General features: G+C 31.9%; 1 long non-coding RNA gene across 9 annotated transcripts; it reads right to left on the reverse strand.

Annotated features, from left to right (window-relative positions):
* Positions 1-854: 854 nt before the first annotated feature.
* LOC141675041 (uncharacterized) lies at positions 855-8,594 on the reverse strand. 9 transcript variants are annotated; one of them, XR_012555870.1, is made up of 8 exons: positions 8,515-8,585; positions 4,449-4,540; positions 3,758-3,883; positions 3,507-3,681; positions 3,017-3,161; positions 2,785-2,897; positions 1,764-1,849; positions 855-1,664 (listed from the first exon to the last, which is right to left on the reverse strand). It is a non-coding gene; the product is annotated as an uncharacterized LOC141675041 (long non-coding RNA). The 9 variants fall into 9 exon arrangements; XR_012555868.1 differs by having other exon boundaries at positions 3,758-4,540; positions 8,515-8,594; XR_012555867.1 differs by lacking the exon at positions 8,515-8,585 and adding an exon at positions 5,375-5,638 and having other exon boundaries at positions 3,758-5,274.
* Positions 8,595-9,081: the final 487 nt, after the last annotated feature.

The following is a 9,081-nucleotide window of genomic DNA, read 5'->3' on the forward strand; positions in this document are numbered from 1 at the left end:
TTTGAATGGCTATTTCAGAGGTGGAAAAGGCCTCATATATGAATGTGTTATCATGCTTTCTAGATCAGAGACCTAATAACTTCAAACATCATTGGAAGTGTAAAGTATTACAGATTTCTCACTTATTCTATGTTGACCATGTACTTCTTTTCTCCAGATATGACAAGCAATCTATTAGCCATCACTAGTACAAACTGGACTTTTAGTGTCGGTCAAAACAGTACTAAGGCGTCGGTCAAATGGCGAAGTAAGTATGGGAGACGCTATAGGTATGGACCTACAGCGTCCGTTAGACGTGTGACACACAAACATTACTTATGTCTCTTAAGAGACACACGTCATAGGGTCATCAACCGACGCTATAGGTTGACTTATAACGTCAGTGTTATGTATAGAACTCACGCTATAGTTTAACTTATAACGTCAGTGTTTTATAAATAACCGACGCTATAGGTTGACTTATAACATTGGTGTTATATATACAACTGACGCTATAGGTTGACTTATAACGTTGGTTCAACAAAATGTCGACGCTCTTGGTTTGATTAATTGCGTCGGTCAGCAAAATGCTGACGCTCTTGGTTTGATTAATTGCGTCGGTCAACTGAAATGTCGACGCTGCTGGTTCTCACCTATTGCATCGGTTCACTAAAATGCCGATGCATCAGGTGTTCATGATATACGTAATGTTATTTAACCGGCGCTATTGCTTATCATCACTAGCATCGGTTAGTAAAATGCCGATGCTTTTTGACAGTAAAAAATTAAATTTTTCCCTATTTTCTTTTGATATTTTATATATTTTCTATTAACTTGTTTCATTATACAAATATACTAACGTCCCAAAAATACAGTACAACTGAAAATTAAATTGTATAACTCAAAATTAATATATTACAATAAATTTAAAAAATTTAATTATACAATGTAATTGAAAGAAAAGTGAATATTGAATTAAAAATACCATCCAACTCTTTCTATTAAGGTTCCCTTACAGATAAAAAATAACACATATTGTATCTCCTTAACAAATACATCAAAATCTTCAAGTCCCTATTTTCTTTCTGCAAATTGAGATCGTAAAATTATATCTTGTGTTTTGACAAGAACATGAGATGCTTTTAAATGCTTGACCATGTTATAATATGCTCCGTCAGAATAATGCTTGATACTTGAGAAAATGGAGAGCTGGAGAGGAAAAAATCAACTAACATGTTTCATTGAAACATAGATGAGCCATTTTTGGTTTACAGATTCAAAAGGGCTTCAAGAGTTTGCATTAACTTCATTCCAACAGAAAGTATTTCAGATTTCCAGTAACACTGCAGCATATACCAACTTCCGACAATTAACATGTATCGAATTTCTAACATTATGAAGAGTTCTCGCATTTCTCAACCAATCAGCATTAGGGAATAGCACTATGAAGGTGGTGTTCAAATAACTTACCTTCCTCCGTGCTTCAAAATAGTTAAAACAGAACTCACCATGATCGGGAAAATTACTCAACTCTTGGGATTCAAGAGAGCCAAGATACTCAAATAGCTTTTCAATGTTTTCTTTCCAGAGACTCCAAAAGTGAACAAGAGATGTACGGGAAACCTCATTCTGGGATATTATCTCTTCTGAATGACTTGAATAATTCACCACATTAGGTCATATTCCTGAACAAATTACTTTCAATTATATATAGTGCAAAACAAGTAATCTGCTATAGTAAAGATTTTCTCAATCCTTTCTGTCCTTAATTTGGACATTAATACCTGATTTTGGTAAGCCTTGAATTTCGGGGTCTGCGCATACTTCAGGCAGACTGCAAGTCCCCAATTGTGTGGTTATGAGGACCACCCTGTAAAAATAATTCACTAACATTAACTGGAATAATATAATTATGTAATGACATTCATGGTTATAGAGCTGGAACTCAGCCTAACTACCTGTAAACCTGGGAAATCAGTATTGTTGATAGCAGATTCTAAATCAAAAACAAGAACAGGGTCTTTTTTGAAAAAAATCATGCCTGCTCTAGGGCCTCTCAAATACTGTTCAGGAAAGTTTGTAAGCTTGTGTATACACAAAACTCTAACAAGGGGAAGAACAGGAAAATTAAAAATAACAGAGGCCTCCAATACAATCCAAACTAAGACATGTATAAATGTATCTTCAATACAACTATCTTTTAGTTTCTTGAAATACTTTTAACGAAGACCAAACTATTGTAATAAGCAACAAAATACAAATATCACAGAAGTAAGAATATACTTGTCCCCAGAAATAAAACTAAATAAAAGCAACATAAGCTTAATTCTTTTAATGTATTTGCAATACGTACTTCTTGATTTTGAAAAAAATAGTCCACACTCTATAATATTATACTTCTTATTCTTCTGGCTAAGTAAATATAATGCTAATTACCTCTCATCAACCAGGGTTCCCAAGTTTAAGGCCACTCAGTTGTTTGAAAAATGTCCCTTTCATTGACATATAAATTAGTATAGTGATACTGCTAAGTATATACTCATACTAGGTAGATATCATAATGGCTTTGGCAACTAAGGAAATATATCATCATGAAAACAATTAAAAGGAATACGTTACTTTCAAGGTATTAAAATTATTCAAACTGAAGGTAAAGTACATTAATAGACACAATCATATAGCACATATTTACTAGGCTTTTGTAACTGTAGTGTATAGGGAGTTGATAACAATCACACAATATGACCTAATAAGTAATGACCAGCGGGAAAATTATCACAAAAAGTGTTAAACCTGTGTACACACCTTATGTGTCGTAGTTGATACAATATCACAATACTCAAATGTATCAGCAACAACAGAAGCAACGAGTCCACTTATATGAGCTATATTCATCATAAGAAAGGCACCCACATCATCTGCAATATTTTTTACCATATGATGTAGTGATGGACACATGATCAGAACACAAAAGCAAGCATAAATAGATACCAATTATAAAAAATTTAAACACAAAAAATTAGAGGAACCATCTCACATGCTTTTCGACAAGCAGCCAATATATTGTACCTTCCTCATACGAGGATAGTCAAAATCTCGAGGATAAGCATTGACACCGGCAATAATGAGCTTTGGTCTAAAGAGATTAGCTGTTTTCTCAAGCATGTCGTAATCAACAAGACCTACAAGAAATGAAAAATTAATTTAAATTAGAAAACTTTATCAGGTACATATATCAACACATGCAACTTTAGCACCTTCCCTACCAATACATATAACATATCTACTATTGTTGCTTTAAAAATCATAGTAAAATGTATCACCTATGGATTTATTAAGCCGATAAAGCATAGATTTAAAATAAACAGATGTTCCTGATACACATCTCTTAGGAGTCATGAACCCATGGGACAAGTGTCACCCATGGGGCAAGTCCAGTCCCTTATTAAGGAGACTTACGTTAATACCGATGCTGCACTAAGACCGTAAAATTGAAATTAAAAAGAAAAGATATATTTATAGCATACCATTTGGCGATCATGTGGCCTAAGAATAGAAGCGTAAACTTCAAAATTTTCTGGTGAACTTGATAATGGCTGAACGTTCACGCCCCACTTCTCCCCATCTAGGTGAAGCGCAGCTAGTGCCCTCTCTTGAAAGAGAATTTTTAGTTCATCAATGTACTCATTTCCACCACAATACCTGAACATTATAATTAGTTCAAATATAACATAGCATAACGAATCATGCAGTCTTTTCATTCTAGATCATTTCTGACCTCTTTCTTGGTAGTCCTCCACAATACTTATTTGTAAGACAAAAACCAACTGCTTCCAACACTGCTCGGTATGTAAAATTCTCTGAGGCAATAAGTTCTAAGCTTCAGAATTGTCTTTGTTTTTCACTGTCAATATGGGAACAAACCTTCAGATCAAATTCATCCAATCGGTTCTCTTGAAATCTTATCACATCACCTAAATATGGAATTTGTAATGCTATGAATGCAAACTATTATTTTAAGAGTCCAGTGAGTAACTAGTTATGGCTAATGCAGAGAAACTATAGTCATCTAGTATTTACCAAACACGCTAAACAAATGGTACATCTAATGAGTATTGGAAATGTTATCTATGTGGGGGATTACAGCTGACTGGCATAAAAGAGGTCAAACTAGTAGGAAAGTGATTCTCAACCTAGAAATTATAGTACATCACAAAAATACACAGCTATTAAAAGTTTTTTGTAATCTTCTTCTCCATATTTAACTTTACATGTATGCAGTAAAATCTTAGTTGCAAATTTCCAGCATCACTGCCCTCTGTGTCTTGGTCTATATTTTTTACAAGTACCATAGTACAACCTAACAAAATTTTACTAAATCCATGCTATAAATTTAGGTAATTCTAGCCTAGGTGGATTAATTTTCTTGTATCAAAGATGATTAAATTAATATAATTTTGAGCCTGAACCTGAGTTTCAGCCTCCTACACCTGAAGTTGTTCAAGCTTTGGTGCAACTGCTGCAGATGGCCAGCGTACAATAAAAATATCCAAAACTTAACCTTGGTGCCCACTACAAGAAAAACGGCTAAATACAACCGATTTAAAATCGGTTGTATTTAACTAAATTCGACCGTTTCCGGTTGTATTTAGCTAAATACGACCGGTTTTTGGGCCGGTTGTATTCGCTCGAGTAATATTTAGTAAACCGGTTGTATTTAGTACTAAATACAACCGAATAAAACAACCGGCTAAATACAACCGCTTAAATACGACCGGCTAAATACAACCGCTTTCAGTCAAATTCAATTTTTCAGATAAAATTTGAATATCCCACCCAAATAATTAAATTAATGAAAAAATTCAAAAGGCCCGCCCAATTATTAAATTCAACCGTATTTTGTGAAAAATAGGATTCTAAATACTACCGAATACGGTTGAATTCACGCACATCAATTTTAAAAAAAAAACTCGTCGGAATAACTTTTCCGGCGGTGGAGCTTTTCCAGATATCTAAAATACAAAACTGCCTTTAATTTCACCACAAACTTTTCCGGTTGTTAGACTTCGTCCTAGAACTGCAGAGGATTATGTTACCAAAGCAAAGTTTGCTGATCGTGTTGAGATTCAGCCAGAGGTGACTGGAAATAACCATCGATTACCCATATGTTATATATACTTAAAAATGGGTTTGCTTCTAGTTTATTTGAAGATACTGTTCTGTTATGCCATTCCAAATTCAAGAAAACTTCTATTTTTGCCTTCGAAGTTTTGATTCCGCCATGTCAACTACACGCTGAAATACAAACACACACAGAGACATGAGGATTCTAATGAAATCACCACAAACAGATTCAAATCAGCAACATAAAACATAACTCCGCCAACCAATTTACCTAAACAAATACTCGAAAATAAACACGAAAACTCGAAAACAAACACGAAAACTCGAAATCACACAACCACAACTTCAAATTCACAATCTAGCTCTGTCAGATCCAAATAAATTCAAATACCACACTTTCAAACAAACCCTAACTCGAATTAAAACTATAAAATAGAATCTTTTCAGAAAATTTCTATTCCCTTTCTACCAAATCGTGATAGAGACGGAGAAGGAGGGGGAGAGAGAGAGGGGAGGAGAGACAGAGAGAGGGTGGGGAGAGGGAGGGGGAGAGAGAGAGGGGGGGAGGGGAGGACTGCCGGAAAAGAACAGGGGAGGGGAGGGGAGGGATAGGGGGGGGACGCGTCAGGGGGGTGGGGGGTAAGGGTTAAGTTTTTTTAATATATAATTTGGTTTTGTTTTGGTGTATAGAACTCCAACCGTTGGATTGCTCTAATACTGGTTGAATTTCGTACGTTAGATATAATTCACGCGGATCGCTGACGTGTCTCTAAATACAACCGCATCCGGTTGAATTTAGAAGTATCAATTATTATTATTATTATTATTATTATTATTATTATTATCATATAATTTGATAACTTTTACAGGACATAAATATTAATTAATATTTTCCTTACAAAGATTATTATATTCTAAATTTTAAAATTTATTTTTGAGAATTCAATATTTTAAGAAAAATTTTAATTCATGATTTGGATCGATTTTATCATAAATATCACATTTTATAAATATTTTTTTAAAAATCCAAACATCAGTTAGTATATTTTACTGATATGACAAAAATTTTGGGAAAAAATAAATATATTTGGTTTTGCCTTTTTAATAGTCAAATAATAGTTTGACCAGTACTTCTAACTAGTGGTTATACCCATATTGATGTTTTAATATTTTTAAAAATATTAATGAATGATCCAGCCGTACGGATGTCAAGATCTGTATATTTTAGTGATATGATAAAGATTTTAGAAAAAAATAAATATATTTGGTTTGCCTTTTTAACAGTCAACTAGTAATTTGACCAGTACTTCTTACTAGTGTTTAATCTCATATTGATGTTTCGATATTTTTAAAAATATTAATAAATGATCCAACCGTACGGATGTGAAAATCAGTATATTTTAGTGATATGACAAAAATTTTAGAAAAAAATAAATATATTTGGTTTGTTTTTTTAACAGTCAACTAGTAATTTGACCCGTACTTCTAACTAGTATTTAATCTCATATTGATGATTCGATATTTTTAAAAATATTAATGAATGATCCAACTGTACGGATGTCAAGATCTGTATATTTTAGTGATATGACAAAAAAATTAGAAAAAAATAAATATATTTGGTTTGACTTTTTAAGAGTCAAATAGTAGTTTGACTAGTAATTCTAATTAGTGTTTAATCCCATATTGATGATTCGATATTTTTAAAAATATTAATGAATGATCCAACCGTACGGATGTCAAGATCTATATATTTTAGAGATATGAAAAAAAATTTAGAAAAAAATAAATATATTTGGTTTGCCTTTTTAAGAGTCAAATAGTAGTTTGACTAGTAATTCTAACTAGTGTTTAATCCCATATTGATGTTTCGATATTTTGGAAAATATCAATCAATGATCCAACCGTACGGATGTCAAGATCTATATATTTTAGAGATATGACAAAAAATTAAGAAAAAAATAAATATATTTGGTTTGCCTTTTTTAGAGTCAAAGAGTAGTTTGACCCGTACTTCTAACTAGTGTTTAATCCCATATTGATGATTCGATATTTTTAAAAATATTAATAAATGATACAACCGTACGGATGTCAAAATCAGTATATTTTAGTGATATGATAAAAATTTTAGAAAAAAATAAATATATTTGGTATGTTTTTTTAACAGTCAACTAGTAATTTGACCCGTACTTCTAACTAGTGTTTAATCCCATATTGATGATTCAATATTTTTAAATATATTAATAAATGATCCTACCGTACGGATGTCAAAATCAGTATATTTTAGTGATATGACAAAAATTTTAGAAAAAATAAAATATATTTGGTTTGCATTTTTAATAGTCAAAGAGTAGTTTGACCAGTACTTCTAACTAGTGTTTAATCCCATATTGATGTTTCGATATTTTAAAAAATATTAATGAATGATCCAACCGTACGGATGTCAAGATCTATATATTTTAGTGATATGACAAAAAGTTTAGAAAAAAAATATATATTTGGTTTGCTTTTTTAATAGTCAACTAGTAAATTGACCAGTACTTCTAACTAGTGTTTAATCCCATATTGATGTTTCGATATTTTTAAAAATATTAATGAATGATCCAACCGTACGGATGTCAAAATAGTTAAAATTTAAATATTCAAATTACTTACATTTTTCCGTGAGCTTTTTTTTGACAATTTTCATATCCGTATGGTTGGATTATAATTTAAAACAAACACAAAATAAATTGAAAATCAAACTATAATTATTAATTGAACGATAAATATCTAGCTACCATAATAATCTTTTTTGCAAGAACTAAAATATAAATTTCGTGTAAATTTTGTTCTATATTTTTTTCCAGAAATTTACCTCAATTTTTAAAAATTATTCGACGGAAATCGGTTGAATTTAGTACAAAATTCGTTGGCGGGAAAATTCCCTCCATTTTTTGGCAAGGCAAAATTCGGCCGAATGCGGTTGAATTTAGGAGCACGCCTAAACTGAACCGTATACGGTTGTATATAAATACGGTTGTATTTATTCGGTTGTAATTAGTAAGACTAAATTCGACCGAATGCGGTTGAATTTAGGAGCACGCCTAAACTCAACCGTATACGGTTGTATATAAATACGGTTGTATTTATTCGGTTGTAATTAGTACTAAATTCGACCGCGTAAATACGACCGTACTTAAATATGACCGCATGCGGTTGTATTTAGCCGCACCGTTAATTTCAACCGAAAACGGTTAAATTTGATGTCGGTTGTATTTGTGCGGTTGTATTTAACCTTATTTTCTTGTAGTGGCCGAATATATATGCAAAGCAAATAAATTGAAAAAATTATACAACATAATCACAATTTATAAGAAGTAGAAGAAGTACACAAAAAAATCCTGAAACAAAACTTGAGTAGCTCATTGTTACCTAATTGAAATCGTTAAAAAATATCCAATACACCTAACTGCTCCAGAATCCAGTCTGCTATAACCCAAATTTAGTGAAGCATTATTTGAATAAGCCCCATTTGATTTGCTGATTGAAGCCACAAAATATATTGTTGAACCTAAGAGAAGAATGGGTGTGTACGAGAGAGATATAGCGAAAAAGAGGGAGAGAAAGATAATGGGCCAAACAGAGAGAGTTAATAACAGGGAATTGATTTCGGAGCCACAAACTGATACAAAAAGCTTATGAAGAACAGAGAGGAGATTAACTCTCAGAGATGATATTAATGGGGTGAAGATAAACAAGAGAGGGAGAGTGTTATTATTGTTAATGAGTAGGATACTGTGTTTTTTCACAAGGTAGTACGAAATAAATATATTTATAAATATTAAAAATACTTGTAGCCTCTTTTTAAGATAGTACTTGTACTATTTATATACCAATATTTTTCAAATAATTAATTTAGTTTTTTCATTAATTTATAAAAATGTCAAATAACAAATAATTTTTAATTATTCAATTACATAATTACTAATTATATTTCTA

The sequence above is a fragment of the Apium graveolens genome, chromosome 7 (genome assembly GCF_009905375.1).
Source record: "Apium graveolens cultivar Ventura chromosome 7, ASM990537v1, whole genome shotgun sequence".
Taxonomy (NCBI): Eukaryota; Viridiplantae; Streptophyta; class Magnoliopsida; order Apiales; family Apiaceae; genus Apium; species Apium graveolens.